Source organism: Phyllobates terribilis, unplaced genomic scaffold (assembly GCF_046119375.1).
Source record: "Phyllobates terribilis strain yellow unplaced genomic scaffold, ASM4611937v1 Scaffold_4__5_contigs__length_816908805, whole genome shotgun sequence".
In the NCBI taxonomy this organism is placed as follows: domain Eukaryota; kingdom Metazoa; phylum Chordata; class Amphibia; order Anura; family Dendrobatidae; genus Phyllobates; species Phyllobates terribilis.
The window spans coordinates 683,526,872-683,549,791 of record NW_027362764.1 but is presented as its reverse complement, the minus strand read 5'-3'; the positions used below and the strand labels follow the sequence as shown (position 1 = coordinate 683,549,791).

The following is a 22,920-nucleotide window of genomic DNA, read 5'->3' as shown; positions in this document are numbered from 1 at the left end:
CTCCTCTGCTTCGGGCGGCCACTCTTTGGGATTAGTACCCTTACGGGTGAGCGCGGAAATTGGGGCAGTCCGGGAAGAGAAGTGTGGTATGAAGAGGTGGTAGTAGTTGGCGAAGCCCAGGAACCGCTGAATGGCCTTCAACCCCTCCGGTCGAGGCCATTTCTCGATGGCAGACAGTTTCTCTGGATCCATTCGTAGGCCGGTCTGAGAAATAATGTATCCCAAAAACGGAAGCGAGGTCTGCTCAAAGAGGCACTTCTCGTATTTAGCGAAGAGGTGATTCTGCCTGAGCCTGAGCAGGACCTGACGAACGTCCCTCCGGTGAGTCTGGAGATCCGGAGAGAAGACCAAGATGTCATCCAGGTACACTACTACGCAGGAGTAGAGAAGGTCCCGGAAGATGTCATTGACCAACTCTTGAAAGACGGCAGGAGTGTTACAGAGACCAAAGGGCATTACCAGATATTCATAGTGGCCGTCCCGGGTGTTGAATGCCGTCTTCCATTCATCCCCCTGACGGATACGAACCAGGTTGTACGCCCCACGGAGGTCCAGTTTGGTGAAGATTCTAGCCCCTCTCAGACGATCAAATAACTCCGGAATGAGCGGAAGGGGGTACTTATTCTTCACCGTGATTTGGTTAAGGCCTTTATAGTCTATACAGGGACGGAGAGAGCCGTCCTTCTTTTTTACGAAGAAGAAGCCTGCTCCCGCCGGGGAGGTAGATTTCCGGATGAATCCCCTGGCCAGATTCTCCTCAATATATTCGGACATCGACCGGGTCTCAGCAGCGGATAATGGATAAATACGCCCACGGGGAGGAGTAGTACCGGGTAACAGGTCGATAGGGCAGTCGTATGGTCTATGAGGGGGTAGTGTCTCTGCTTCCTTTTTATTAAAGACATCAGCATAAGACCAATAAGGAATCGGAAGTCCAGGTAGATTAGCTGGGGTAGGAGAAGGACGGATGGGATGGATGGGAACCAGACAGGTCTTATGGCAGTCCTGTCCCCAGCGAAGGACTTCTCCGGTCTGCCAGTCAAGCACGGGTGCATGTCTCTGGAGCCAAGGGAGACCTAGCAAGAGGGCGTGAGAGAGTCCAGGCAGAACATGAAAGGAGATACTCTCAGAATGCAGCATTCCCCCCTGCAGAGTAATGGATTCGGTGATGAGTTGGATGGGGCGTGGTAAGAGACCCCCATCCACGGCAGCAACAGACAAGGGTACAGCCAGAGGTTTGGTGGGGATGCGGTATTTCTCTACCAGGGACTGTGAAATAAGATTCCCGGCTGCTCCAGAGTCCAGTTGGGCTAGTTCGAAATAACGGTTCTCCCCGCAGACGATTGAAACTGACAGCAGCAGAAATGGAGAGGATTTATTCTTGTCTAGGTCGACCTCTCTGAGCGAACCTAGACACAGGCGTTTCCTGACCTCTCTGGGCAGGCACGGATCCGGTGCTCCTTACTGCCACAGTAGAAGCAGCTCCCCTCGGCACGGCGTAAGTCCTGACGGGTTTTTACCATCTTGGTCTGGTCGACCTGCATAGACTCAGGAGAGTGTACCTGGGGAGAGATGGAGGGAGTGACGGGTCTCTGAAAGGTAGGAGCTAGACGTGGAAACCTCCTCTCACGGGTGACCTCTTTGGCACGCTCCTGGAACCGTAGGTCAATCCGGGTGGCAAGAGTTATTAGGTCATCGAGAGTGGTAGGAATGTCCCGACCGGCAAGTTCATCTTTAATACGGCCGGACAGACCCTCCCAGAAGACGGATACCAGAGCGTCGTTATCCCAGGCCAGCTCCGAGGCAAGGGTACGGAACCGTATGGCATATTGGCCCACGGTGAGACTTCCCTGACGGAGGCGTAGCAGAGATGATGCGGATGAGGTCTTCCGTCCGGGTTCGTCGAAGACTTTCCGGAAAGCCGTGAGGAAGGCAGGCAAGTCGGACACCAGGGGGTCTCCTCTCTCCCATAGAGGATTTAGCCAGGCCAGGGCCTCCCCGGTGAGATGGGACATGATGAAGGCAATTTTGGCCCGGTCGGAGTTAAACTGGTGGGACAATAGTTCAAAGTGCAGGGTGCACTGATTTATGAAGCCCCGAGCCTGGGCGGAGTCGCCTCCGAAGCGAGGAGGTGCAGAAAGCCGGGGTCCGGGGTAGGATACCATGGTATTGGTGGGCAGCGGAGCTGCCGGGTTGTGAGTCATGGCACTGGCGGTGGTTGCTGGTGGAGCAGTCAGAGTATCCAGGCGAGAATTGACATTCCGCAGTTGACCCAGGATGGACTCCTGTTGCGACCTCTGACGGGACAGTTCATGACAGAGGTCCGAGAGCGAGGGAGCTTGGGTGCCACCGGGTTCCATGGCCCGAGCAAACTGTAACGGGTCTGGGAGGCGGAACCTCTGAGCTACTATACAAGGGGGCGGTCCTTGTAAGGGAGCGGGTGGCGACCAGGCAGGCAGTCACAGCAGGTGACCGGGACAGTCTCTGGGTGTACGGGCAGGAGGTCACGGCAAGTGACCGGGACAGTCTCTGGAAGAACGGGCTGGAGGTCACGGCAAGTGACCGGGGCAGTCTCTGGGTGAACGGGCTGGAGGTCACGGCAAGTGACCGGGGCAGTCTCTGGGTGAACGGGCTGGAGATCACGGCAAGTAACCGGGACAGTCTCTGGGTGAACGGGCTGGAGGTCACGGCAAGTGACCGGGGCAGTCTCTGGGTGAACGGGCTGGAGGTCACGGCAAGTGACCGGGGCAGTCTCTAGGTAAAGGGTAGGTACGACCTGTGATGGCTGAACCTCCAGGTAGGCTAGCAAGGCAGATGGAGGATGTGTGCTCCCAGGTGAGCAAGCGAGAGTCTCTGGAATAGCAGGTGGTCACAGCACGTGACGGCGAAGCCTCCAGGTAGGCAAGCAGGCAGGTAGCGGAGAAGCGCTCCCAGGTGAGCGGGCAAGAGTCTCTGGAATAGCTGGTGGTCACAGCACGTGACGGCGGAGCCTCCGGGCTGGCAAGCAGGCAGGTAGAGGAGAAGCGCTCCCAGGTGAGCGGGCAAGAGTCTCTGGAATAGCTGGTGGTCACAGCACGTGACGGCGGAGCCTCCGGGCTGGCAAGCAGGCAGGTAGCGGAGAAGCGCTCCCAGGTGAGCGGGCAAACGTCTCTGGAATAGCTGGTGGTCACAGCACGTGACGGCGGAGCCTCCGGGCAGGCAAGCAGGCAGGTAGCGGAGGAGCGCTCCCAGGTGAGCGGGCAAGCTGGTCCATAGACAGACTGACAGGAGTAGAAAGGCAGACCGTCGGACCTCAGGCTAGCAGGCAGGTAGCAGGAATAACTGGCAGGAAACAGACAGCAAACTGGCAGGACTCTGGCAGGAATCAGGCAGGTAACTGGCAGGTAACTGGCAACGGGACCTGAGGGCTGAAGCAGAGTAGAACAGTGCAACAACATTGCTCGGGCACCTCCATTTTGGAGGAGGTGCCTTATATATGGTGAAGTCCTCCGGCCATTGGCCGGGGACTCCTTAGGACGGCGCGCGCGGCCCCTTTAAGAGGGAGGGAGAGCGCGCGCGCCCTAAGCACAGTGGCCGAGAAGGAGCGCGCGCTGCCAGCAGAGCTGGAGGAGGACGCCGGGCACGGAGCAGGGAGGTGAGGGGAACAGCGTCCCTGCCTAGCAGAGGGCAGGGGCGCCGGCGCTACAGTTTTCATCTAAAGACTGTGTTATAAAAGAGCCAAGAAGAAGTCGAGACGACGACCCGATGACATCAGATGATGACGATTGAACCCGCGATTGCTTCAATTTAGATATAGGGAAGTATAATTATACATATTAAATGAATATTAGTCACGGCTTACCATAACATGAATTCACATCATTATATAACAATAATCCGATATTGATACTATTATTACTATTATTATTATTATGGAAATTTAATGATATTGCCAAGGAAGAAGGGAAGAAAAAATGATTGATGAATGTATCTTCTTTTAAGAATTTTCAGTTAAAGTCCTTTTATTCTCAAAAAGGGGGAAATGTTAAATGGATAATTATGGAAATTCATTTGGAATGTTAATCGATAATCATTTTTCTGAGTTCTATGCCTCAGCCATCGTGTTTAGTTGACATGCGCTATTTGTGTGTATTTTTGGTTCACTACCATATGTAGAACAGGTGTCCATACGACTGGCTATAAAAGCCCATGGTACAGAAAGGGGGGGCTCTCTTGCTCTGCCCACCCCACAAGACACAGAATCTTCATGCTAAGAAGCAGATGACATGTAGGCCTGGACACATGCTGGACAAAGACATGATTTACCAGCCAGGATCCAAGGAAAGATGGGTGAATCTCAGCAATTAAACAATTAAGCTAATTATGGACAAATGGACAATTACTTTAAAACTAATTATTGTATGTACCTGCTGCAATCTGATTCTTTTTAATGGACAATCCAAGAATAAATAGATACATTTTTTTATAAGAATATCGTGATATTGATACTTTGAGAAGTCCTCAGTAGAAAAAAATAATACAGGAAGAGTATTATTTTACAGTCTCCCATCCAAGTACTAACCAGGCCCGACACTGCTTAGCTTCCGAGATAAAATGAGATCGAGCGTGTTCAGGGTGGTGTGGCCGTAGGCAGAGACACGTCTTGCACTTGCTGCTGAAGGCTAAACCCTTCATCGCGGTAATGTGACAGAAAGAGCAAGCTGGACCCGTAACTTGGTGGCGGAGCGAGACGTCCAGGGGTGAATGAAGGAAGAGGGTGAGATGGTTGCCAGTGACTTTGAGCTGCTCTTCAGTGGGGAGGGTCATGTTGCCTGCAAAGGTCTTCTGCTTAGGGTTACCGGTGGTTGCCTCCAGCCACACGGGAGACGCTGGTCCTGGTGAAAAGGAGCCTAGTATTAAAAGTAAAGAAGCAACAATGCTGGATGCCCACGGTGATTAGAAGGATGCTGGTATTTTGCAGAGATGAAATAGCGCAAGAGAGAAAGCAAATGAAAAAAAGAACAGAGAATGAATGTGTGCACTTGTGAAAGGGAATGGAAAAAAGGCATAGAAGAGAGTGCCCCCTGCTGGTGGATGGAAGGAAAAAGCAAAAGCCTACAGCACCTTGTATTCCCAGGCGGTCTCCCATCCAAGTACTAACCAGGCCCAACCCTGCTTAGCTTCCAAGATCAGATGAGATCAGGTGTGTTCAGGGTGCTGTGGCCGTATGCAGAGACAAGACTCTCACTTGCTGCTTTTCTACTTTGACGTCTGGCTGCCGGCTGCCCTTTCCAGTGCTCAGCAAGACCAGGTCCTTTTGTGCTTTCCCTTCTCTTCAATTTTTTTGCTGGCTTCCTTAAAAGGTCTTGTAGACACAACGCCCCACTCAGAGCCGCTGAGCTCACTGATCGGCTGCAGCGCTGTCGACGGAACGTCAGCTTCACGGCCAATGCCACAGGCTGGGAGCAGAGGCGAGACTCACCGGTAGACCCGGGTAGGGTGAGCAAAGCGTGGTTAGTTGCTTTCTAATAGCCTGCAGCCGGGGATTAACTTTTAATGAAAGGGAACAATCCCTTTGACTGTCTGCAGCGCGCCACACCTAGGAAGCACACTCTCACACATAAGCCAGCATGCACACGTGCTCGCACGTGACAACACCCCCTATCTGCCCCTACAACCTCTCCGTCACCATGCGTCAGACTCTCCTGCCTGTTTTAGGATTTCAGGGCCCTAGCAGGAATCACCCCCCCCTCCCCAATTCCTTCCGCACCTTCCTTGCCTTCCTTGCACTGAGGTTAGCTCTTTGTCAGCCGTCTGGCTTGGTTACACAAGCTTCTTTGCAGAGAAACATGTTACTTCTGCTGGCCCTCGCTAGGCGGCCGGCATCCAAAACCTTCCCTGGGCACCTGCTGAAAGCCTGGCCCTTCACGGCCCCGGGTGCTTTTAACGCCATCATTTCCACACGGCGAGCTGCTGAGTCAATAAGCACTCCTAGCCGTGGCAAAGAGCTCGGTGTCAGGCTTGCGTTAAGGCGGCGGGGTAGCGTACTTAGCTGCCAACTGGCTCAGAGGCCTTGGGGCTTCCATCATCTAAGTTACTTAAGGTCGGTGTCCGGCAAGGCGCCGTTCCATGCTAGCCGAGCTGGGCAGTAGGGCAAAACGTCATCAAAATAGTCTACAGCACCCGGTGTTCCCAGGAGGTCTCCCATCCAAGAGCTGTCCGAGCCCAGCCCTGCTTCCGAGATCAGACGAGATCGGGCGTATCCAAGGTGGTATGGCCAGTAGACGCTGTCCGATCCATCGCCCGGCCAGCCTTTCTCAGGATCGCTTGGTGGCGAGCAATCTGGCCGTGACGGGGCGGGCTCCAAAGGGTCCATGCAAAGGCTGTGCCGTCCCTACAGGTGTGGTTTGTTAAGCAGTGATTCACCCGCCGCATCAGGTGTCTTCAAAAATGTCTCGGCGCAGGGTCTCCTGCAGGCTAAACCCTTCATCGCGGTAATGTGACAGAAAGAGCAATCTGGACGCATAACTTGGGGACGGAGCGAGACGTCCAGGGGTGAATGAAGGAAGAGGGTGAGATCGCTGCCAGTGACTTTGAGCTGCTCTTCAGGGGAGAGGGTCGTGTTGCCTGCAAAGGTCTTCTGCTTGGGGTTACCGGTGGTTGCCTCCAGCCACCCGGGAGACGCTGGTCCTGGTGAAAAGGAGCCTAGTATTAAAAGTAAATAAGCAACAATGCTGGAGGCCCACGGTGATCAGAAGGATGCTGGTATTTTGCAGAGATGAAATAGCGCAAGAGAGAAAGCAAATGAAAAAAAGAAAAGAGAATGAATGTGTGCACTTGTGAAAGGGAATGGAAAAAAGGCATAGAAGAGAGTGCCCCCTGCTGGTGGAAGGAAGGAAAAAGCAAAAGCCTACAGCACCTGGCATTCCCAGGCGGTCTCTGTTAAATGGTTAATTATGGAAATTCATTTGGAATGTTAATCGATAATCATTTTTCTGAGTTCTATGCCTCAGCCATCGTGTCTAGTTGACATGCGCTATTTGTGTGTGTATTTTTGGTTCACTACCATATGTAGAACAGGTGTCCATACGACTGGCTATAAAAGTCCATGGTACAGAAAGGGGGGGCTCTCTTGCTCTGCCCACCCCACAAGACACAGAATCTTCATGCTGAGAAGCAGATGACATGTAGGCCTGGACACATGCTGGACAAAGACATGATTTACCAGCCAGGATCCAAGGAAAGATGGGTGAATCTCAACAATTAAGATAAATATTGACAAATGGACAATTACTTTATAACTAATTATTGTATGTACCTGCTGCAATCTGATTCTTTTTAATGGACAATCCAAGAATAAATAGATACATTTTTTATAAGAATATCGTGATATTGATACTTTGAGAAGTCCTCAGTAGAAAAAAATAATACAGGAAGAGTATTATTTTACAATGGTGAGCCAGCCAGTCCTGTTTTTTTGTTTTTTAAATTAAGTAAGTGAATTTCTTCCGTGAACAAGGGGGGAGTCCTGACGAGCTGAACAGCTGTTGTTCACGTGTCAGTAAATTCACTAGTTTGTCACGAGAAGCAGAAAGGACCTACAGACTGAGGAAAGACAGGAAGCAGAGGTACTAACAAGGAACAGAATCACACAGGAAAAGAATCAGACGAACTGAAGACAGGACGTGCTGATAAAGAGAAGCCAAGGAATCTTAAGGTAAGCAAAATATGGATATAATTTCTTATTTTGCTAAACAAAGTAATATTAATTTCAAAGTTAATGTAGGAGATGACATAGAAGTTTTGTGGCTCAGTTTATACAAAGAATGTGAATTGCAGAATTTACAGTTAACTTCTAAATTGGTAAATAGAGACAAACAGAAATTGAGAAATATTCTACATTTGGTAGATTTTTTTCATAGTCTTGTGTTAGAGATTTCTAAGCAGGAAAATAGTGTAGAAGTGTCAGACGGTGATACTGATTCAGACTGTAATGTGGAAAATGAACAAGAAGTAAGACACGTGTCTGTAACTGAAGGTGACCTTGGGTCTGACCAAGAGACGGACATACAGAAACCTGACATGGGAGGAGACATGACTGACATACGAGAAACCGACATACTAGGTGATGTGGGAGGAGACGTGAGTGACGTAGGAGGAACGGACGTACAAGAGCCACTAAAAATATCAGAGAATTCTGGAATTACCCAGGCTCAACTCCAAATTAAAATGAGGAAAAATTTGCTGAAATTATACAAAATCATGCCAAAATATGATGTCAAAATCCATGCCTGTAGAAATTCAGAGACATTTGAGAGCTTCTCTGATAAGTTTGATTTATCCAATGAGGAGAGGAATCAATTATTAAAATATGGATTCCTGTGACATTGTCCAGACGTTTACATTTAATGCCCTGTGAAAATGACTCTCCTAATGGATGGGAAAATGATTCGGACAGATTAAGATATTTGTTTTATTGTGTCACAAAGGATTTTCCCAACACAGAAGATCTGCAGAAACTAAGGATTGGTAGGAAGGAATGTACATATACATTCATGTCCATATTTGAACGGTTGTACAAAGCTCTCATCAAAAATGGAAAAGTACAACATATGATAACAACTTTTGTACAAAAATTCAAATTCCTAAATTCAGTTTCCCAAGTTATGGCATCACAAAAAAATTCATTATTTGAATGTGCGCAGATGCTGGATTTTGTTAGAAAACATGAGAATCGTGAAAAGAAAATAAATCAAGCTAAATTTATAAAACCAGGAAAGGTAAAATCTTACCAAAAGCCAATATCAAACTCTCCTAGACTGAGTCATCCCCATAGTGAACTCTATCAAATACGCAGAAGATTACATATATGTTATAAGCCATATCAGCCAGTGCAAAGATCCATCTCTCCACAGAATGAGTTAATTCTCAGTCAGAACTGTGATTCTCTAAAAAGGAAAATGGCTGAAACTGATGGACAGAGACAGGTGAGACGACCAACTCACAGTGACGTCATGGAATGTGGACAGAAGAACAGGCAGTTCTCTGAGGTTTTGAAGGATAGAAAAATGTCTTTCCTAAATAGGGCGTTCCTGGAGATATTTGAGAGAGACAGAAGATTTTGTTTAGGGAGTGGCTAAGGAAAAACTGTAATTATAATGTTGTATCAAAATGTAATACAATGTCTCAATATTTATTTATAATCTTATACAGTAAAATTGTAGTTACATAGTTTCTAATAGTTCATATATATATATATATATATATATATATACACTTGTCTAAGTAGAGATTGCGTATAATTGTATTTATATATACGTTTATAAGATATATATATATATATTAATTAATAAATTAGAACTTCATATATATAAATTTAAGTAGCAATATTTTGAATTACATTAGAACCAACCAATATATGTATAAGATATTTAAATAATTCTGTTTCTGTATGAATTTGATATTTAATTTTATTTTCTTATATTTCCTTAGAGTTTTCATTCCAAAGCAGGATTTGATCAAAGAACTCTAAAATGGATTTATTTCTTTATTCACACAGGAAGTGAAAAAATTGCATGATTTTATGTGTATAACATTTTAAAATAATAACAATATATCTAGTTGAACTATAATATATATGTAATACTTATTAATTCTTTTGTGCTGCTAATATTTTCTGTGCATGAAGTGTTCGTGCAAATTAAAGTAGCTTTACAGCATGACGTGTGACAGCTGCGACCTTTGAACTTTGAGCTAATAATATAGGATCCCATTCATTCTATTTTCAACTGATGTAACTTAAGACCGGGCAGCCAGTGAAAAAAGAATCTAAGACAAGAGTTTTTTCAAGTGTCTGAAATTCCAGTGACTTACTCTCATATTATATAATATGTACTTGGGGAATAGTCAAAGAAATATAAAGATATTCAATTGATATGGCAATGCGCATTAATAAATTGGGATACAACAATTTTGGGTTAAATATATATATATATATAAATATATATCTAAAACTTCATATGTGGAATGTTTGAGTTGAACAGATCTGTGAATGTCAGAGTGAAGGTGACAGATGAGTAAATCAGCAGCTGCTAAGTGTGATTGATGTGACAGAGGCCTCGTATGTTTGTATGTTTGAAAAAAAAATGTTTCTTTATGTGAAGGTACAAAAATATATTTAATTCTGAGGAAATTATAATACATAATTAGGTATTATCTACATATATATATTTCTATATTTCTTTAATAATTATAATTTCTTGATTTAACTAATAGTGGATAAGGGCAACCACACATCAAAATGGTTTACAAAGCAAATTTATATTTAGAATAATTTTCCACATGATAATATTCTTGAATAACTATAATATTATTTTTAATGGTTACCTAAATAGGTACACACATCTCTTTAGTCAAATCTATGATACTCATCGATATGAAATTTATGCACAATATTTCTAGAAGAATAATTATTTTTAATTTGGTTCTGAGATATACATAAATTTTATAAAATAATATTTTTGGTATTAAGGGGGAAAATGTGTTTTTGATCCTGATTACATAATCACTTTTGATCAATACTTATTTTCCACACATTTTAATAAAGAAGAAATAATAATAAGGTACTATGGTATAATTAAGAAGGGTATTACATGCAAAGTTGCATAATTTAATATTTTTTGGTGGTACAAGGTTATGACAAATATGAAATCATCCAAATAATGGAGATATAAGGGTGTTTTTTATGGAGAATATAATTACTCTGCATTTGTTATTAAAATTTAAAGGCCTTATTTTTATTTTTATTCTTATTTTTACTCTTAATTTTATTTTTCATTTTTAAAATTTTATTCTTACTTTATACTTCTTATTTTTCTATTTTTTCATTTTTTAATTCTCATTTGATTTTATTTGAGTTCAATATCTCAATTGAGAAAACTCATTTATATTTAATAAAGTAATGTCTAATACAAGAGTATTGCTTCATTAAATATATATTGCTAAGGAAAAAAATGTTTACATTTTCTGAGTAAACACAACAATTTATTCATTCATTTATTCATTCATTCATTCATACATTCATATATTTATTCATTTTGGTTCAGGAGTATACATTCTTTGATATTATTGGTTTAATAAAGATATAAAAACTTGTTTTTTCAAAATACACTGACACCTATGGGTTGGAAAAGGTAATTACACCTATGACATAAAAATGTTCTATCATATGGAGAACTTGATTGATAATGAATTATTATCTATTATTGTTTATTATTCCAAACATAATTTATTTTAATATTTTGATAATAATTAGATGGATATTACTGATTGCTATGGTACGCTGTGATATTATAGGTTAGGAAAAACTGCCAGATTTGGTATCAGATTAGGGAATGAAGACTTCAATCAAGACATCGCAATTATGAATTCTATCTTAAAAAAGACTTTTAATTTTTATAAATCAAAGAGATTCTCAAAAGTTACAAGAAGAAGCAACTGATATCCGGACGTCTCAGAAGGTAACAGGTGTGAATGCTGAGTGTTATAATAGACTGTGTCCATTACATACAATACAATTCACACCACTGATCACCAGGACGGCAGAGGACGATGATCCTATATGTACTGTGTTGTGTTCAAGTTTCATCACGTGCCAGTGGTTTCTTATCACCTGCAACGCTTCAATGAAAGCTGGTGAACAGGTAATACCTGGCATATGTGTCCTGTATATAAAGGACTGAGTACTGGTTATGGTGACACACATGATCTTTCTAATAAAGAGTACAGTTTATGGACTGAACAATAATGAGCACAATTATGGACTGTACAATATCTACATGCTGTAATTTATTTCAAAGGAGTTTTCATCTAAAGACTGTGTTATAAAAGAACAAAGAAGAAGACGAGACGACGACCCGATGACATCAGATGATGACGATTGAACCCGCGATTGCTTCAATTTAGATATAGGGAAGTATAATTATACATATTAAATGAATATTAGTCACGGCTTACCATAACATGAATTCACATCATTATATAACTATAATCCGATATTGATACTATTATTACTATTATTATTATTATGGAAATTTAATGATATTGCCAAGGAAGAAGGAAAGAAAAAATGATTGATGAATGTATCTTCTTTTGAGATTTTTCAGTTAAAGTCCTTCGTACTTCGCTGCCAACTGGCTCAGAGGCCTTGGGGCTTCCATCATCTAAGTTACTTAAGGTCGGTGTCCGGCAAGGCGCCGTTCCATGCTAGCCGAGCTGGGCAGTAGGGCAAAACGTCATCAAAATGGTCTACAGCACCTGGTGTTCCCAGGAGGTCTCCCATCCAAGTACTGTCGGAGGCCAGCCCTGCTTTGCTTTTGAGATCAGACGAGATCGGGCGTATCCAAGGTGGTATGGCCAGTAGACGCTGCTTGATCCATCGCCCGGCCAGCCTTTCTCAGGATCGCTTTGTTATGATCTGCTACAGAGACTAAGGAAACAAAGGAGATCTATCCCTACAATAGAACTAAGCTAGATCCCTACGATGTAACGGGGAACATGATCCTGCGATCAGACCCGCTAAAGTCCTCGGCTAGTGTGAACGCAGACCTATAGATGTGAGGGAGGGATCCCTACAAGATCTAGGGACTGGGAAAAGTTGGACACCTCCTAGCAGAAATAGTAGCAGTCAAAGACAAACACACAACAAAAAGGCATAGGGGTCAGAAGACCTAGCAAAACTAACAGAGAACGGCAACAGAGCAACAAGCTAGCTCAACAGTAGTAAATACAAATGAAGTCCAGCAAAGCCAGGAGGGCGGAGCCGGATTAAATAGGCAAAATGGTCATGTGACCAGCAAACTAAAAAAAAACTAACAGGAGAGTTGTAACAGTACCCCCTCTTCTAAGATGATCCTCCGGATCCCCTAGGCCCAGGCTTACCAGGAAACCTCCTGTGAAACGCTCGGACAAGTCTGGGGGCAGAAACATAATCCGCTCGAACCCATGAGTTATCCTCAGGTCCGAAACCCTTCCAAGCGACGAAATACTGCAAACTCCCTCTATACCGTCTAGAATTTAGGATGCGGGAAATTTCATATTCCCCGTCCTCCACCACCGGAGGAACAGTGGCAGAGGCGTCACCATCCGACACATCAGCTTTTTTCAACAGAGAAACATGAAACACCGGATTAATCCTCCAGGACGTAGGAACCTCCAGCCTAACAGCAGATTGGTTAACTATCTGAAGTACCTTAAAGGGCCCTACGAACTTGGGACCCAATTTTTTAGAAGGAATCCTCAATCGCAGATTCTTAGAGGACAACCAAACCATGTCACCAACCGCAAACAAAACCTCTTGCCGTTTCCTATCAAAGTACCTCTTAGATTTTTTGTTAGCCTCCTGAAGATTACCACGCACATCCGTCCAAACTCTCTCCAAATCACCGGAAAAACTCTCCTCCTCAGGAACAGCCGAAACCAATTTGGAAAATGACCCAAAAGACGGATGTCTCCCAGAACAACAAAAAAAAGGCGAACACCCAGCAGAAGAGGATGTATGGTTGTTAAGAGCAAATTCAGCAAGTGGCAGAAACTCAGACCACCCCTCTTGATTGTCTGCCAAAAAACAACGCAAGAACTGCTCAACATCCTGGTTCTTCCTTTCTGTCTGGCCATTAGACTCAGGATGATATCCGGATGAAAACGACAAATGAACTCCCAACCTGTCACAAAAGGCACGCCAAAAATGAGCCACGAACTGAGGTCCCCTATCAGAAATAATGTCAGTAGGAACACCATGTAGTCTGACAATCTCCTTGACAAAGGCCTTTGCGAGTGTCTTAGCGCAAGGCAGTTTGATGAAGGGAACCAAGTGACACATCTTGCTAAAACGGTCCACGACCACCCTGATGACCGTGAAACCTTCAGAGGGAGGAAGGTCAGTAATAAAGTCCATAGCCAGATGTGTCCAAGGTGCACTAGGAACCTCCAGAGGGCAAAGCAACCCCTCAGCAGGAGCATGCAAAGACTTGGATCTTGCACACACAGTACATTGGCGCACCCACTTAATGACTTCCTTCTGCCATCCAGGCCACCAAAAACTGCACCCACAAGTCTCTTGGTCTCAGAAATTCCTGGATGACCTGCCAACCGAGACTCATGACACTCAACAAACAAATCTCTCCTAAAGGTCCTAGGCACAAACAACCTCCCATGGGGAGTGTTAGATGGGGCATTCTCCTGTGCTTTAAGAATCTCATCCTCCAAAACGGAGTCCAAAGCAGCAATCACAACACCTTCTTGTAAAATGGTCTCCTCTTCCTCCTCAACACCGACCATGGGAGAAAAGCTGCGAGACAAAGCATCCGCTTTAACATTCTTGGTACCCGGGATGTAAGTAACGGAAAAATTAAACCGCGAGAAAAAAAGTGCCCACCTAGCCTATTGGGCATTCAAGCGCTTGGCAGCATCAAGATAGATCAGATTTTTATGATCAGTGAAAACCTGAATGGGAAATTCAGCACCTTCCAAGAGATGACATCAGTGTTCAAATGCGAGTTTAATCGCCAGCAATTCCCGATTATCAATATCTTAATTAAGTTCAGTCTCGGAAAATTTTTTTGAAAAAAAGGCACAGGGATGTACTCCATCCTTGTTTTCCTGAGACAACACCGCACCAACCCCCACCGAAGAAGCATCAACCTCAACCAAAAACGGCTTAGTCACATCAGGCTGCATAAGGATGGGAGCAGAGGTGAACCTCTCCTTTAGAAACACAAAAGCTTCAATGGCCTCAGAAGTCCACTGAACCGCATTAGCACCTTTCCTGGTGAGATCGGTCAGCGGTTTGACAATAATAGAAAAATTTTTTATGAATTTTCTGTAATAATTGGCGAAACCCAAAATCCTCTGTATCGATTTCAAACCAATAGGCCTAGGCCATTCCTGCACAGCTTGAACTTTAACCGGGTCCATCTCAAAACCTTCACTGGAGATAATGTAGCCCAAAAAACTAATTCTCTGTACAGCGAACTCACATTTCTCCAGCTTAGCAAAAAACGAATTGTCCATTAATAACTGTAATACCTCACGTACGCTCCGCCAATGAGACTCCAGATCCGGCGAATAAATCAAAATGTCATCCAAATACACAACCACATTTTTGCCGATTAAAGGTCTAAGGATATCATTAATAAGATTCTGAAAAAATGCTGGAGCATTGGTGAGACCAAAAGGCATAACCAGATTCTCAAAATGACCCACAGGAGTGTTAAAAGCAGTCTTCCATTCATCACCCTCCTTCATGCGCAACAAATTGTATGCCCCCCGGAGATCAATTTTAGAGAACCACTTGGCCCCCACTAACTGGTTAAATAAATCAGGAATCAATGGCAGTGGGTAAGGATTGCGTACAGTAATTTTATTAATCTCACGAAAGTCCAGACAAGGACGTAAACCGCCATCTTTTTTTTTTACAAAAAAAAATCCAACAGCCACAGGAGACTTGGAAGGCCTAATGTGACCGGCGGCCAAGCTTGTCTGTATGTATTCTTCCAAAGCCTTTCTTTCAGGAATAGTAAGATTAAATAAACGACTCTTAGGAAGAGTCGCGCCAGGGACAAATTCAATGGTACAATCATAGTCTCTATGGGGAGGCAAAACCTGCGACTCCTCCTCAGAAAAAACTCTCCAAAAATCCTGAATAGGTACGGGCAATTCCCCTCTATCCACAGCAGCAATGTGCCCGTTACAACACTTGTCATAACACTTAGGGCTCCAGGGCTTAATTTCATTGGTAGACCAATCCAGTACAGGATTGTGCAATTTTAACCAGGGTAACCCCAATATTACTGAAGAAGGCAAATTATCCAATACCACCAAATCCAAATTCTCTTGATGAATACCATTAATAGTGAGGGGAAATTCACAGACCTTGTGAGTAACACTCTTCAAGGGAGAGCCATCGACAGAAACCACAGCAATAGGGGATGACAAAGTTTTAGGTTCTAATCTAAGTTTTTCCAAGAATCCCCCATCAATCACATTCAGAGTAGATCCACGATCCACAAATACCCGAAATTCAATTAATTCATCCTGAGCAGCAGTAGTGGCAGATAGGAATAATCCCTTAGAATTTAAACAGGCAATACGAGCATGACTGACCATTTTTTTTTCTTTCTTCTTACGAAGCACACAGCTCTTAATAAAATGACCAGAATTTCCGCAATAGAAACACAAGCCTTCAGAAAGTCGGCGGTCTTTTTCCTGAGAGCGGGGTGCCATCGCCCCAATTTCCATCGGCTCTCCATTGTCAGCACAGAACCTCTCAGGACTCGAAGCTGACATAGCAGAGGATTTGCTCTCATTAACCCTTTCACGCAGTCTCCTGTCCACCCGTATAGCTAATTGCATTGCCTCCTGCAAGTTTCCAGGTGTGGGATAAGCAATCAGTAAATCCTTTACCCTTTCACATAGCCCTGCAAGAAACAAGCTTTTCAAAGCAGAATCGTTCCACCCCACCTGGGCAGACCACCGACGGAAGTGAGAACAATATTTTTCCACATTACCTGATCCCTGCCTCAAACGTCTTAATTCAGACTCAGCAGATGAGACACGATCAGGATCATCGTACAACAAACCCAAAGCAGAAAAAAAACTATCCACTGATCTAAAGCACGGATCACTAGGTTGGAGAGAGAAGGCCCATCCCTGAGGATCTTTGTGCAAAAGTGACATTATGATCCCTATGCGCTGTGATTCATCACCAGAGGATCCGGGTCTCAAACGAAAATATAATAGACAAGCATTTTTAAAAGAAAAAAAATCTTGTTGTTTGCCAAAAAATAGATCAGGCAGACGTACCTTAGGTTCCACAAAATGCGCTCCAGAACAGCTACTCACGTGTTGTTGGAGCTTGGTCACCTCCAGAGAGTGTCCCTGCAAGCGTTGAGCCAAATCTTGCACCGAGACCATGATGGAAAACTGGAGGTCTTTACTTAGAGAAATTTTTTTTTTTTTTTTTTTTTATGGCTGGAATTACTGTTATGATCTGCTACAGAGACTAAGGAAAGAAAGGAGATCTATCCCTACAATAGAACTAAACTAGATCACTACGATGTAATGGGGAACCTGATCCTGCGATCAGACCCGCTAAAGTCCTCAGCTAGTCTGAACGCAGACCTATAGATGTGAGGGAGGGATCCCTACAAGATCTAGGGACTGGGAAAAGTTGGACACCTCCTAGCAGAAATAGTAGCAGTCAAAGACAAACACACAACAAAAAGGCATAGGGGTCAGAAGACCTAGCAAAACTAACAGAGAACGGCAACAGAGCAACAAGCTAGCTCAACAGTAGTAAATACAAATGAAGTCCAGCAAAGCCAGGAGGGCGGAGCCGGATTAAATAGGCAAAATGGTCATGTGACCAGCAAACTAAAAAAAACCTAACAGGAGAGTTGTAACACGCTTGGTGGCGAGCAATCTGGCCGTGACAGGGCAGGCTCCGAAGGGTCCATGCAAAGGCTGTGCCGTCCCTACAGGTGTGGTTTGTTTAGCAGTGATTCACCCGCCGCATCAGGTGTCTTCAAAAATGTCTCGGCGCAGGGTCTCCTGCAGGCTAAACCCTTCATCGCGGTAATGTGACAGAAAGAGCAAGCTGGACCCGTAACTTGGGGGTGGAGCGAGACGTCCAGGGGTGAATGAAGGAAGAGGGTGAGATGGTTGCCAGTGACTTTGAGCTGCTCTTCAGGGGGGAGGGTCGTGTTGCCTGCAAAGGTCTTCTGCTTGGGGTTACCGGTGGTTGCCTCCAACCAAGCGTGAGACGCTGGTCCTGGTGAAAAGGAGCCTAGTATTAAAAGTAAAGAAGCAACAATGCTGGAGGCCCACGGTGATCAGAAGGATGCTGGTATTTTGCAGAGATGAAATAGCGCAAGAGAGAAAGCAAATGAAAAAAAGAAAAGAGAATGAATGTGTGCACTTGTGAAAGGGAATGGAAAAAAGGCATAGAAGAGAGTGCCCCCTGCTGGTGGAAGGAATGAAAAAGCAAAAGCCTGAAGCATCTGGTATTCCCAGGTGGTCTCCCATCCAAGTACTAACCAGGCCCAACCCTGCTTAGCTTCTGAGATCAGATGTGTTCAGGGTGGTGTGGCCGTAGGCAGACACAAGCCTCTTGCTTGCTGCTTTTCTACTTTGAAGTCTGGCTGCCGGCTGCCGGCTGCCGGCTGCCCTTTCCAGTGCTCAGCAAGACCAGGTCCTTTTGTGCTTTCCCTTCTCTTCAATTTTTTTGCTGGCTTCCTTAAAAGGTCTTGTAGAAACAACGCCCCACTCAGAGCAGCTGAGCTCACTGATCGGCTGCAGCGCTGTCGACGGAACGTCAGCTTCACGGCCAATGCCACAGGCCGGGAGCAGAGGCGAGACTCACCGGTAGACCCGGGTAGGGTGAGTAGAGCGCGGTTAGTTGCTTTCTAATAGCCTGCAGCCGGGGATTAACTTTTAATGAAAGGGAACAATCCCTTTGACTGTCTGCAGCGCGCCACACCTAGGAAGCGCACTGTCACACACAAGCCAGCATGCACACGTGCTCGCACGTGACAACACCCCCTATCTGACTCTACAACCTCTCCGTCACCATGCGTCAGACTCTCCTGCCTGTTTTATGATTTCAGGACCCTAGCAGGAATCACCCCCCCCTCCCCAATTCCTTCCGCACCTTCCTTGCCTTCCTTGCCCTGAGGTTAGCTCTTTGTCAGCTGTCTGGCTTGGTTACACAAGCTTCTTTGTAGAGAAACATGTTACTTCTGCTGGCCCTCGCTAAGCGGCCGGCATCCAAAACCTTACCTGGGCACCTGCTGAAAGCCTGGCCCCTTCACGGTCCCGGGTGCTTTTAACGCCATCATTTCCACACGGCGAGCTGCGGAGTCAATAAACACTCCTAGCCGTGGCAAGGAGCTCGGTGTCAGGCCTGCGTGAAGGCGGCGGGGTAGCGTACTTAGCTGCCAACTGGCTCAGAGGCCTTGGGGCTTCCATCATCTAAGTTACTTAAGGTCGGTGTCCGGCAAGGCGCCGTTCCATGCTAGCCGAGCTGGGCAGTAGGGCAAAACGTCATCAAAATGGTCTACAGCACTCAGTGTTCCCAGGAGGTCTCCCATCCAAGTACTGTCCGAGCCCAGCCCTGCTTTGCATTTGAGATCAGACGAGATCGGGCGTATCCAAGGTGGTATGGCCAGTAGACACTGCTTGATCCATCGCCCGGCCAGCCTTTCTCAGGATCGCTTGGTGGCGAGCAATCTGGCCGTGACGGGGCGGACTCCGAAGGGTCCATGCAAAGTCTGTGCCGTCCCTACAGGTGTGGTTTGTTTAGCAGTGATTCACCCGCCGCATCAGGTGTCTTCAAAAATGTCTCGGCGCAGGGTCTCCTGCAGGCTAAACCCTTCATCGCGGTAATGTGACAGAAAGAGCAAGCTGGACCCGTAACTTGGGGGCGGAGCGAGACGTCCAGGGGTGAATGAAGGAAGAGGGTGAGATGCTTGCCAGTGACTTTGAGCTGCTCTTCAGGGGGGAGGGTCGTGTTGCCTGCAAAGGTCTTCTGCTTGGGGTTACCGGTGGTTGTCTCCAGCCACGCGGGAGACGCTGGTCCTGGTGAAAAGGAGCCTAGTATTAAAAGTAAAGAAGCAACAATGCTGGAGGCCCACGGTGATCAGAAGGATGCTGGTATTTTGCAGAGATGAAATAGCGCAAGAGTGAAAGCAGATGAAAAAAAGAAAAGAGAATGAATGTGTGCACTTGTGAAAGGGAATAGAAAAAAGGCACAGAAGAGAGTGCCCCCTGCTGGTGGAAGGAAAGAAAAAGCAAAAGCCTTCAGCACCTGGTAGTCCCAGGTGGTCTCCCATCCAAGTACTAACCAGGCCCAACCCTGCTTAGCTTCCAAGATCGGGTGCTTTCAGGGTGGTGTGGCCGTAGGCACAGACAAGCCTCTCACTTGCTGCTTTTCTACTTTGAAGGCTGGCTGCCGGATGCCCTTTCCAGTGTTCAGCAAGACCAGGTCCTTTTGTGCTTTCCCTTCTCTTCAATTTTTTTGCTGGCTTCCTTAAAAGGTCTTGTAGACAGAAGGCCCCACTCAGAGCCGCTGAGCTCACTGATCGGCTGCAGCGCTGTCGACGGAACGTCAGCTTCACAGCCAATGCCACAGACCGGGAGCAGAGGCGAGACTCACCGGTAGACCCGGGTAGGGTGAGTAGAGCGTGGATAGTTGCTTTCTAATAGCCTGCAGCCGGGGATTAACTTTTAATGAAAGGGAACAATCCCTTTAACTGTCTGCAGCGCGCCACACCTAGGAAGCGCACTCTCACACACAAGCCAGCATGCACACGTTCTCGAACGTGACAACACCCCCTATCTGCCCCTACAACCTCTCCGTCACCATGCGTCAGACTCTCCTGCCTGTTTTATGATTTCAGGGCCCTAGCAGGAAACACACCCCCCTCCCCAATTCCTTCCGCACCTTCCTTGCCTTCCTTGCACGGAGGTTAGCTCTTTGGCAGCCGTCTGGCTTGGTTACACAAGCTTCTTTGCAGAGAAACATGTTACTTCTGCTGGCCCTCGCTAGGCGGCCGGCATCCAAATCCTTCCCTGGGCACCTGCTGAAAGTCTGGCCCCTTCACGGCCCCGGGTGCTTTTAACGCCATCATTTCCACACGGCGAACTGCGGAGTCAATGAGCACTCCTAGCCGTGGTAAGGAGCTCGGTGTCAGGCCTGCGTGAAGGGCGGCGGGGTAGCGTACTTAGCTGCCAACTGGCTCAGAGGCCTTGGGGCTTCCATCATCTAAGTTACTTAAGGTCGGTGTCCGGCAAGGCGCCGTTCCATGCTAGCCGAGCTGGGCAGTAGGGCAAAACGTCATCAAAATGGTCTACAGCACCCGGTGCTCCCAGGAGGTCTCCCATTCAAGTACTGTCCAAGCCCAGCCCTGCTTTGCTTCCGAGATCAGACGAGATCTGGCGTATCCAATGTGGTATGGCCAGTAAACGCTGCTCGATCCATCGCCCGGCCAGCCTTTCTCAGGATCGCTTGGTGGCGAGCAATCTGGCGGTGACGGGGCGGGCTCCAAACGGTTCATGCAAAGGCTGTGCCGTCCCTACAGGTGTGGTTTGTTTAGCAGTGATTCACCCGCCGCATCAGGTGTCTTCAAAAATGGCTCGGCGCAGGGTCTCCTGCAGGCTAAACCCTTCATCGCGGTAATGTGACAGAAAGAGCAAGCTGGACCCGTAACTTGGGGGCGGAGCGTGACGTCCAGGGGTGAATGAAGGAAGAGGGTGAGATGGTTGCCAGTGACTTTGAGCTGCTCTTCAGGGGGGAGGGTCGTGGTGCCTGCAAAGGTCTTCTGCTTGGGGTTACCGGTGGTTGCCTCCAGCCACCCGGGAGACGCTGGTCCTGGTGAAAAGGAGCCTAGTATTAAAAGTAAATAACCAACGATGCTGGAGGCCCACGGTGATCAGAAGGATGCTGGTATTTTGCAGAGATGAAATCGCGCAAGAGAGAAAGCAAATGAAAAAAAGAAAAGAGAATGAATGTGTGCACTTGTGAAAGGGAATGGAAAAAAGGCATAGAAGAGAGTGCCCCCTGCTGGTGGAAGGAAGGAAAAAGCAAAAGCCTACAGCACCTGGCATTCCCAGGCGGTCTCTGTTAAATGGTTAATTATGGAAATTCATTTGGAATGTTAATCGATAATCATTTTTCTGAGTTCTATGCCTCAGCCATCGTGTCTAGTTGACATGCGCTATTTGTGTGTGTATTTTTGGTTCACTACCATATGTTGAACAGGTGTCCATACGACTGGCTATAAAAGCTCATGGTACAGAAAGGGAGGGCTCTCTTGCTCTTCCCACCCCACAAGACACAGTATCTTCATGCTGAGAAGCAGATGACATGTAGGCCTGGACACATGCTGGACAAAGACATGATTTACCAGCCAGGATCCAAGGAAAGATGGGTGAATATCAACAATTAAGCTAATTATGGACAAATGGACAATTACTTTATAACTAATTATTGTATGTACCTGCTGCAATCTGATTCTTTTTAATGGACAATCCAAGAATAAATAGATACATTTTTTTATAAGAATATCGTGATATTGATACTTTGAGAAGTCCTCAGTAGAAAAAAATAATACAGGAAGAGTATTATTTTACAATGGTGAGCCAGCCAGTCCTGTCTTTTTGTTTTTTAAATTAAGTAAGTGAATTTCTTCCGTGAACAAGGGGGGAGTCCTGATGAGCTGAACAGCTGTTGTTCACGTGTCAGTAAATTCACTAGTTTGTCACGAGAAGCAGAAAGGACCTACAGACTGAGGAAAGACAGGAAGCAGAGGTACTAACAAGGAACAGAATCACACAGGAAAAGAATCAGACGAACTGAAGACAGGACGTGCTGATAAAGAGAAGCCAAGGAATCTTAAGGTAAGCAAAATATGGATATAATTTCTTCTTTTGCTAAACAAAGTAATATTAATTTCAAAGTTAATGTAGGAGATGACATAGAAGTTTTGTGGCTCAGTTTATACAAAGAATGTGAATTGCAGAATTTACAGTTAACTTCTAAATTGGTAAATAGAGACAAACAGAAATTGAGAAATATTCTACATTTGGTAGATTTTTTTCATAGTCTTGTGTTAGAGATTTCTAAGCAGGAAAATAGTGTAGAAGTGTCAGACGGTGATACTGATTCTGACTGTAATGTGGAAAATGAACAAGAAGTAAGACACGTGTCTGTAACTGAAGGTGACGTTGGGTCTGACCAAGAGACGGACATACAGAAACCTGACATGGGAGGAGACATGACTGACATACGAGAAACCGACATACTAGGTGATGTGGGAGGAGTCGTGAGTGATGTAGGAGGAACGGACGTACAAGAGCCACTAAAAATATCAGAGAATTCTGGAATTA

General features: G+C 45.7%; 1 non-coding gene and 6 pseudogenes across 1 annotated transcript; all 7 read right to left on the bottom strand.

Moving 5' to 3' along the window:
* Positions 1-5,091: 5,091 nt before the first annotated feature.
* Positions 5,092-5,210, bottom strand: LOC141267199 (5S ribosomal RNA). Its single transcript, XR_012321211.1, has one exon. It is a non-coding gene; the product is annotated as a 5S ribosomal RNA (ribosomal RNA).
* A 940-nt stretch (positions 5,211-6,150) lies between these two features.
* On the bottom strand, positions 6,151-6,265 carry LOC141270298 (5S ribosomal RNA; annotated as a pseudogene).
* Positions 6,266-12,282: 6,017 nt separating this feature from the next.
* LOC141269536 (5S ribosomal RNA) lies at positions 12,283-12,402 on the bottom strand (annotated as a pseudogene).
* A 5,621-nt stretch (positions 12,403-18,023) lies between these two features.
* On the bottom strand, positions 18,024-18,132 carry LOC141269647 (5S ribosomal RNA; annotated as a pseudogene).
* A 955-nt stretch (positions 18,133-19,087) lies between these two features.
* Positions 19,088-19,207, bottom strand: LOC141268752 (5S ribosomal RNA; annotated as a pseudogene).
* Positions 19,208-19,828: 621 nt separating this feature from the next.
* On the bottom strand, positions 19,829-19,937 carry LOC141268495 (5S ribosomal RNA; annotated as a pseudogene).
* Positions 19,938-20,879: 942 nt separating this feature from the next.
* On the bottom strand, positions 20,880-20,999 carry LOC141268760 (5S ribosomal RNA; annotated as a pseudogene).
* Between the last annotated feature and the right edge of the window lie 1,921 nt (positions 21,000-22,920).